Source organism: Grammomys surdaster, unplaced genomic scaffold, assembly GCF_004785775.1.
Source record: "Grammomys surdaster isolate TR1022 unplaced genomic scaffold, NIH_TR_1.0 1136, whole genome shotgun sequence".
Taxonomy (NCBI): Eukaryota; Metazoa; Chordata; class Mammalia; order Rodentia; family Muridae; genus Grammomys; species Grammomys surdaster.
In genome coordinates, this window is record NW_021605555.1 from 2,150,218 (window position 1) to 2,159,566 (window position 9,349).

Consider the following 9,349-nt stretch of genomic DNA (forward strand, 5'->3'; position numbering starts at 1 on the left):
ACACACACACACACACACACACACACACACCAGAATCCTTCAGTAGAAACACGTTTATTCCCAAAAACCAAAATGGTGGAAGAAGACGGAGAAGACAGAGAAGACACACAGAAGACACAGAGAAGACACACACACACCCGACACCCAGCCCTGGGAAAGCATAGTTTATACCCTAGAGCGGTGTAATCACCTCTGATTGGCTGCTTACTCGTTGCGCGCCAAACGCCGTGGGATGGGCTTTAACTTTGGCGGGCTTTTACCATGGCACATGCGCAATTTATTTGTTTACTAGGAAGAATTATGGCTGATAGCGCCACCTAGCGATGGCGGACTTTGCCAGCACCTGCCGCGGCTCCCAACATGGGAGGATATGGTGTGTGTGTGTTTATGTGTCTGATGTAGTATGTATAGTGGTTTGGTGTAAGTATGTAGTGTGTGTGTGTGTGTGTGTGTGTGTGTGTGTGTTGGGGAGATCTGTGATGCTAAAGTTACAATTGAGATGGAGATGCTAAATGGCCATAGCCTTTTTACACAATGGGAACAACACAAAGAAATTGCAACTATATTTTGAAAATCAGCCAAGCAATAACACCCGTCACCAGAAATCTTGAATGTTTACTTTGGAACCTGTCCAGAAGATAAATCAATAGTCATAGGATTCCAGGCAGAACAATGCAAATTCTGTCAGATAACATCGCAGAAAGACAATAGTTGGGAGAGACTCACAGTGAAGCTGAAAGTTCTCAGGACGAGTGAGGAGAGGCTGTCAGGATACATGGTTTCCAGGAAGAAGGCTAATACAAGAAAATGGGAGTGTGGATGTCAGTGTGGTGAGGTGCCTTTGGGCAACGAGCACTGGGTGTTTGCATGAGAGCTTAGATGATGCAAAATGCCACAGGTTGTAGATGAATAGTGCAAATGGATTGGGATCTGATGGTAGAAGTCAGGTTACATTTTAAAGATGTTCTTATAGGAGTTCTTTAAAGTGTATGACCAAGACAAAAATACTGCAAAGAATACCTCTAAGACTTTAGCAACCCTGAGCCATAGGAGTTTGTACTTAGCCTAAATTACCTACAGTTCTGCTGAGGGTGGGGGTTCAGATGGAGGCAGCTGAGACAGAAGTGTAAGTGTTACAGATTACCAATGGAGACATACAGGAAACACATCCTACTCAGCCATCTAATCCTGGTCTTTTGATATTATAATTTTCAGTTGTAGTTTATGGGTTTTCTAATCCACCAACCAAAACATCCTAGTTTAAAGTCTTTGATAATGCTATTACTTTATAGTAAAAGGTATATTATTATAAATGCATTGTTCAAAGAAAGATAACCAACAAAACATAGCAAAGCATCGCTTAAAAATTTTTACTGTCTCATATAAAAAAGCCCTTTCTTGGAAGAAAACATACTGACTTGCACATAAACATGATGTTCTCACAATTAATGCAACTTCTGATAGTTTTTGAATACATCAAGAAGGTAATTTTGTTGAAAATGAAAAGATAAGGGCTGTAATTACAGTAACAAGAGGAAAAGATATACTCTCTACCTTCATTGTTTTATTTTTCCTGAGATAATTGAAAATGCAGAAAGATATTCTAATATACAATATTTACTAGCACATATCTGAGGTTAGTTTACATTAAAGGGAAAACAGGGATATAGAGATTCTCCTTGCTAAGGAACAATTGTCTTAGAATGCAGTAAGAAGGGCTTCTTCAGAAAGCACTTTATCTCCTGCAATATGAAGTCTAGTTTACTCTATGGGCTAATTGAAACTTGGCTTCCATTGTCTATGCCTATTGTCTTTTCTGCCACTGTACTTTCTTGCCTTTCATATAAATACAATGGTTGACAGCAGTGCTGTTTGTTTTTTTTCTTAGCTTAAATAAATTTTATATTGTGTGATTTCTACCAAAGTTGAACAGAAATACAGAGAAAAGCAGTATTTCCAAGTCAGTGTTCTGTTCTCTGGCAGTGTCACTTAATGTCATCATGAAAGAGTATTATACACAGTATAGGACTAAACAGTCCCATACTAAACAGTAAGATCTTCATTTTTATAAATTTTGTTGGAAGGTTTAACATAGAACTTATAGAGGAAACTGTGATCTAGACAACAGCAACTCTGTATTGTTATTAAGGAAATGATTAGAAAAAGTCTGATAGATAATCATACTTCCCAAATCATCCTCAAGATATTATATAACATTAATTCAGTCTTACAGCAGATGTTTGAACCATCCTTAAACATGAATAGAATAAAGGACAGAAATACTCACTCTGCTTGTTTCCCAGGGGTTCACAACTGAAAGCAAAGCATAAAAATCTGCATATTTGTCAAGTTGGGGGATTTGAAACTTTTCAGTTTGACTAAAATGATACTAGCAAATTCTAGTAAGAAATTTAGAATTGAGGAAGTAGAAATAGAACTAAGGTATAGCCATATCTTTTAAAATCTTTATACAGATTTTTCAAAATGAAGAAGCAAGTGAGGAATTGTGATATGTTTTAGAGGTGATTCTAAGTAGTAAGTATGAAAATTTTTCACACTGCATAGGAAAGAGACAAACATGTTCTGAAAAGAATGGTGTCAGTTGGCTGGTGTATTAGTCAGGGTTCTCTAGAGGAGCAGAACTTATAGAATGCATACAAACACATACACACACACATGCATATATATGTATACATATATACATATATATGTGTGTGTGTGCATATATATGTGTGTATGTATAGCACATATATATGTATGTATACATATATATGTATATCACAGCCTGTAAGCAATTCTAATATGATTTATTAGAATTGCTTACAGGCTGTAATCCAGCTAATCCAACAATGGCTGTCTATCAATGGAAGGTCCAAGAATCCAATAGTTGTTCATTCCACACTTGGATGTCTTAACTGGTCTTCAGTATACACCAGAATCCCAAAGAAGTAGACCCTAATGCTAGGGAAGGAATGGAATTGCCAGAAAAAGTGAGGGCACACAAGCAAAGATTGTCAACTTTCTTCTCCCATGTCTTTTATATAGATTCCACAGAAGGCTCAGACTGAAGGTGAATCTTTCCACCTCAAGTGATCTGAGAAAAGAAAACAGACACTAAAGTGACTCCTAATGCTATTCTGCCATACTCACAGATCAGTGCCATATCAAATCATCATCAGAGAGGCTTCTTCTTGCAGGTGGGAACAGATGCAGAGTCTAAGTTAGAGTTCTCCATCAAATCCTTCCCCTCAGAGCTCAGGAAATTTCTTAGGAGAGGATGAGGAAAGATTGCAAGTCAGAGGAGATGGATGATAGCAGGAAGGCTTGATCCTCTCAGGCAATTAAGCAAGGAGAATATGAGCTCACAGAGGCTGAAGCAGCAAGCAAAGGGCTTACATTGATCTACAACAGGTCCTGTGCATAGATATTATAGCTGTTAGCTTAGTGTTTTATGGGATTCCTAACTATGAAGAGGAGTGGGTCTCTGACTCTTTTACCTGCTCTTGGGACTCTTCCTCCCATTGGCTTGCCGTGTCTAACTTCGATATGAAATTTTTTGCTTCATCTTATATTTTAATTTTGTCTTACCATGTTTGGTTGCTATCTCATAGAAACCAGTTCTTTTCTAATAAGATACAGAAAGGAAGTGGATCCAGAGATCAAGGGAGGTGGGGAGGAATTTGGAGGGGGGGCAATAATCAGGATATACTGTATGAGAAAAGAATCTATTAAAAAATAGGTTTTCCTACTTCAATGATCTAAATAAGAAAAAAATTCCCTCACAAATGTAACCAGCTGCTTGGGTCTTAGTTAATTCCAGATGTAGTCAAATTCACAACCAAGACTAGCCATAGCAGCCTGGGAAATAACCCTTTCCAAGATTCTGTGTTGCTTGTGTTCAAAATCCCACTGTTTAGTTATCTCTGAGCTGAGCCAGACATACAGATTTCAGAGAAAGCAAAGATTATTCCTTCATCTTCAAATCACTAAAACTTTTAAAAATAAATTACCTTTTTTGTTAGGCTTGTTTTTCAAGTGCAGCTCACTTCATATGAGAAGGAAATGGAACAGTGTAGTCAACACATTGCAGCTAAAACACAAAGGAAGAAAAAGGGAAAGCACATATTTCCCCCAAGAGCTTACAATCCAACAGCTGCATTGAGTAGTTGTTGGTTCTGTGCTGTAAAGAGCACTCTTTTCTTGATACAATAACTCTAGGAAATTACAAAGTGCAGAGGTGCTTCTTAACCACTATTAGAGGAAAATATGAAACCTTTGGTTTTAGATACAAACTCAAACAGATTAAAATTGTTTCTGAAATCTCTCCTCAGGCACAGCTGCTTATTAGAATACAATGCAAAGTGGTAATTAAAAAATAAATTGTTTTACCTGATATTGGAAAATACAGTATTGCTATACTTTTGAATAAGAATACTGAAAATATAGATGTTGATATTTCTTTCTAAATGTTGCTATCCTAATTTATGGTAGTGTTATAGAGAACAAGTGCCAGTATTATAATAATACACTTTTTGATTAAAAAATATAAAGTATACATATATTTTTAAAAGCAGTTTTTTAGGTTTTAGACAGATATTTTGCTTTCATGCTTTTAGCAAATGAAGCAGTGTGTTATCCTTTTGAGATTTATCAACTGGATTACTGAAGAGTATTTTTAAAAAGGAGCGGTTTGTTTAGAATTTTCTATATATTTCTACAGATGTGACTTGCTATTATGATACATGCTAATGTGTGTGTTATTGAGGCAAGAATATGTTTTAGGTGCCTGAGAGACAAAACAGCAACTAATGACACAATGTTTTTCAAACTAACTGTGTGTTCTCATATTGTTTGTAGATTCACTAGTTCTTATTAGCACTAACCTTGCTATTCTTTAGGATTTATTTATTTTTATTTTCATGTTGTCAAGTGTTTCCCTCCTTGTATATAAGTATAATCTGTGTGTATGTGTGTGTGGTTTGTGTGTGTGTGTGTGTGTGTGTGTGTGTGTGTATGTGTGTTTTGTGGCTGTAGGGCCAGAAGAGTGTGTTAGGTCTGGAGCTGAGACTATAGATTGTTGCGAGACACCATCTAGGTCCTGGGACATGCATGCATGTCGTCTCTAAGAAGAATGAGTACTCTTCACCTTGGAGCATCTCTCCAGACCTAATGAATATTTCTCTTGAAAATAAAAATTCTACAAAATGATGACTTCTTTATATAAGATTGAAAGAAAAATTATAAGAGGTAATACAAAATAGGACATCTGTGAATCTAAATATACTATGTAGCCTTCATACTTCACAATATTTTGTCCTGACATGAAATAAATCTAATGTGGGAAAAATAAATGTTCTTAAAATATAGTAAATTATATACATATACATATACATATACATATACATATATATATATTACTTTTCTTCAGTTATACATAAATACTCACACTCAATAAAACCTTGAATAGTATAAACAGTGTGAAAAGGTTTAGTAAATCCACTAAAGTAAAAAGGGAAATATCAGTTTTAATTACATTCACATAAAGAGACACATACACATGTGGAGAGGAGGCAATATGCATACAAGGAAAAATAGACAAAAGAGAAACTGATAACCATATGTCCATATAAAAACAACGGGTTAATTTCTCTTTGAATAATCTGATATAGTTTTATATAAGTACATCCTTTAGATGCTCTTGAATACTGAGATTAACTCAAATTATCTTCAGTTCCACACCCAAATTTATTCAGTAAACATTTATTGAGCAGTCACCTTCACCAGAAACTATAGAACATATTATAGGTGGTCATTATGTTGTAAAATCTAATCTGCTTTACTGTAATTGCTATAATCTTTCTGCCTATGAAATTATAAATAATTCCTTGTCTGCATGTTCAACGATACACACTTTTTAATATGAGATACACATAAAATTTTTTCTTACATATCCCATTTTGCTTTTAAAATTAGCCTCAGAATCCCAGAATAGGTTTCTTCCTCATGGCCTCCATATTTTGCTAGTCCTTAATACACTAAAAGTTTGCTTGCTTTCTTTTTGTTTTGTTTTTGAGTTTGTGTTTGTTTGTTTTTGTCAGGATGTCTATGTATTAAAAGTAACAGTAAAAATAGGAATGTCTATTTAGAGGTCAGGTGGAGTGGAGGGTGGAGGTTGGGAACAGTCTCATGGAGACAGGGGAGTGGGTTGGAGATATGGGATGTGGAACAGTCAGAGGGTTGAAGGGGGAGTAAAATCTGAAGTGTAAAATAAATAAATAAATAAATAAATAAATAAATAAATATAGGTAAATTTTTATTACAGTGCAATCTTCTGGGAAAGATAGGTGAACCTTTCAGGACTCTTGGAGCCAAGGACACTATCTAGAATGACACCATTGTAATGAACACCTAGCACTATATACTTGTTAGAGACCATATTGTGTTAAACATTAAGGAGTCCCTAAAGTAAAGTATGGGTTTAGATACAAAGATCCATTTTCAGACTGCCTATCCATGAGTGGGACTCACCTAGAGAGATCTATGAATCATCTGTGACAGCAGTGCCACCCACCCAAGGTCAAGGCCTAACACTGGACAAAAAGAGGATCTGTGCAAGGACAGGACTAATAAGAATAGGTTCGCCAAACATTCTCAAATTATTCCTTGTGACATTAGAACAAATGTAACATTCTTGCCCTGAGATATAACAGTCATGCTGAATAATTTAAATTTAGTGAGAAAATAAATGCAAGCTAAAATTGTACATGTGGACATTCAGATAAAGCAAGTTGTATACATGCTAGAATTGTTCTGAGTTTAGAATCTCTGTTTTTCAAATAGAAGATGGAGGAAAGATAAAGAAAATAATAATGTTTGAAAAAATCTACAAATAGCATTGTATTAACTATTTACCAAAAAACCTGTAATACACTTAATTCTATGCATTAAAAAATAAACTCACATAGTTTAAATGAACTTTCTCATCTGGGAAATAGTGGTTTCTTGAATAGCCCTAGACCATGTAAAATAAAAAATAAAAATAAAAGTGAGAAGTCCTCTTTTGAGTTGTTGGCCATAGCTGTCCTAGAGACTCTAGAAACATGTAGCCTCTTGCTATTGCCTTTGGTTTTCAGAAGTAGAAACTCAGTCCCTAATACTGAAGACACCATCTATTTCAGGTGTGCTCATGGCCCAGAGACCCCAGAGCTGTAATTGCTATGGACACACCTCTCTAAGGGCTGACTTTCATGGTAGGAGAAGGGACCATGCACGCTTCTAAAGGAGGACAAACAGTCCTACTCAGCTATGATACCTAAGAATCATATCAAAGACAGTGTAGTACAATTATTCCAGGGTATATATGCAGTAGTAGCATACATACCTTGCTGGTTACCAATGGCTCTCTAGATAGATTTAAGACCTGATTAAAAAGAAGAAAATCATTCCTGGTATTAGAGACTTAGCTAACTACTCAGTGATAGTGAAGTAATGGTTATTGGAGGAGAATCTACAATTACTAATTTACTAAACAATTATAATGTCCAACAATAATCTATAAACATTTGTCCTTATTCCCACAGAAAAGTATAAGCTTTACTTCTCATCAAAGAAACTTCTTTTTGAAACTGTATACCACTGCAGAAAACCACAACCAATCAAAATGCAGAGTTGTGGAACCCAGTCTCAATGGATACATCTGCAAAACACTCCCACACCTAATGTTCAGGAAACACTGTGGAAATTGGAATGGAAAGATTATAAAAGTCAATTATTTGCATCTGTTATTACTATCAGAAGCTACACCAATTAAATTCTCACCACTGTTACTGTTCATATGTCGTAAGAACAGGACAAGAACAATAGACATGGTGAAGCCCATGAGGCCTCAACTGTACACAAAGGACTATAGGCAAGTGAGAAAATCTGGAAATTGAAGAGGTGGCTTTCTACAGAGAAAAGCACACTATTGGTTATCAAGTTCCAAATGTTCATCCCTAAATACATAGTTACAGTTAGCATTATATAGACTGGACAGGTTATACTTAGGAATATATATGGATAAACATATATGCATGCAATAACAATTAGTGAATAAAAAGCCATAAATTTGAAGGAGAGCATGGGAGTATGTTGGAGGGTTTAGAGTGAGGATCGGAAAGAGGAAATGTAATGAAATTATCGTCTAAACGTTGACGAAAGTGAAAATATTACTAGGGGTTGTGGGACTGTTTCCATTGTCATCTAATTAAAAACTACTTAGCTTAAAACTATTTTTCTGTAAGTAAATTCTGTGAGAACTCTCAAAAGAAAGAAATAAAAGAAGGAAGAAAGGAAGAAAAAAGGAAAGAAGGAAAGAAAGAAGGAATAGTAGTTTTTCCATATCTGTCTGATCTATATCTTTAACATCTCTCTAAAATACCAGCTTCTCAAAGGCATCCTTCAGCATCCAGGGGTTACCTCAGAGCTCTTGCAGAGGCACATTCTGATCTGGTTATCTGTTAGAAGTGCTGACTGCAAGGCTCTAACTTAGGGAAATCTGTTTTGACATAATCAGTTCTGGTGGATGTGTTGTTAGAAACCATGCAATAAGCCAGCTGCATACAATACTGCTAATTCCGGCTGATTGGTCTTTGCCAACTTGTCACAACCCTGAATGCCAGCTTTTGAAGAAGCGCAGATCCAGTGCAATGAATGCTGCCAGGCTTCACCTTTATAGAGCTGTTGCTCCAGGCCTTAGAAAGACAATGTAGTTACACTCTGTTAGCCTGCCATAGTGATCCAGGCCCCACATAGAGAGCCTGCACGGGGAAAGGGAGTAGGACGATTTTCCAGGAAAATAGTGAATGCAAAGATACTCTTGGTTTATTTTATACTTATATTTAAAAAGAGAGAAGAGCTGTAAGAATGCAATATGAATCAAAGATACCAGGGGATTAATAAACTTCCTGTTTGGGTTTAACAATGCCCTTTATACTTCATGTGTTTTCATATTTCCTCTGAGTTTGTAGTCTTAACTCCTTTTTCATTGTTTAAATAAAAAGCACTTCTCTAACTTGCTAGTTTGGGGTGATTGTGACTGTTGAGATGTTTGGCATGCTAGTATTTGATATAAGTGAAATAACTTGATGGAATGTAACCAGTTCATATTTTTAAAATTTTATTATTAACATATATAATAAGTATTATAAAACATACATTATCATAAATATTTTAGAAAATAAATATGTATATATATATATATATTTCTCTGTCTCTGTCTCTCTCTGTCTCTCTCTGTCTCTCTCTCTCTCTCTCTCTCTCTCTATATATATATATATATATATATATATATATATATATATATATATAT